This window comes from Arachis ipaensis, chromosome B2 (assembly GCF_059453495.1).
Source record: "Arachis ipaensis isolate K30076 ecotype BB chromosome B2, ASM5945349v1, whole genome shotgun sequence".
In the NCBI taxonomy this organism is placed as follows: domain Eukaryota; kingdom Viridiplantae; phylum Streptophyta; class Magnoliopsida; order Fabales; family Fabaceae; genus Arachis; species Arachis ipaensis.
Genome location: NC_142437.1, coordinates 63,520,723 through 63,521,566, shown reverse-complemented (window position 1 = coordinate 63,521,566; position 844 = coordinate 63,520,723).

Genomic DNA, 844 nt, shown 5'->3' with positions numbered 1-844 from the left:
GAGAGGGCATCATCTATCCTACTTGGGAGGCCATTTTTGAGGACCTCTAGGTTCAAGTTGGATGCCCATTCGGGAACCTACTCATTCGAGATAGATGGGAGAGTTGTAAGTTTTAGCCTAGAAGAGGCAATGAGGCACCCACCGGAGAACCATTCCATATTCCGGTGTGATCTAATTGACAACATTGTGGCCGAAGTGCATTATGCAAAGCTAGAAGAGAAACATATGATTGAAGGAAATAGTGAAGATCCAAGTGAAGAAGTTCAAGTGACAAGCCAAGAGCAAAAGCTAGAATTGAAGTCATTGCCACCCCACCTAAAGTACTCATACCTCGATGAAGCCCACAAGTTCCCAGTGATCATAGCAAGGGAACTAAATCCTCAACAAGAAGAGAAGTTGCTATGTGCCTTGAGGAAGAACAAAAGGGCAATAGGGTGGAGTTTGGCGGATCTAGTGGGGATAAGTCCCCAGGTGTGTGAGCACCGGATCTTTTTGAAAGAATAAGCTAGACCCATGAGACAACCTCAAAGGCGATTAAATCCTACTATTTTGGAGGTTGTCAAGAAAGAGGTGACACGGTTACTCAAGGCGGACATCATCTACCCTATTTCAGATAGTGAATGGGTAAGTCCCATTCAAGTTATGCCTAAGAAGTCTGGGGTAACCACAATCAAGAATGAAAGCGGGGAGCTCATAGCAACACGGGTGCAAAACTCTTGGCGAGTATGCATAGACTACCGAAGGTTGAATTCGGCCACTAGAAAAGATCATTTTCCACTTCTGTTTATCAATCAAATGCTCGATCGATTATGCGATAAATCTCATTATTATTTTCTAGATGGCT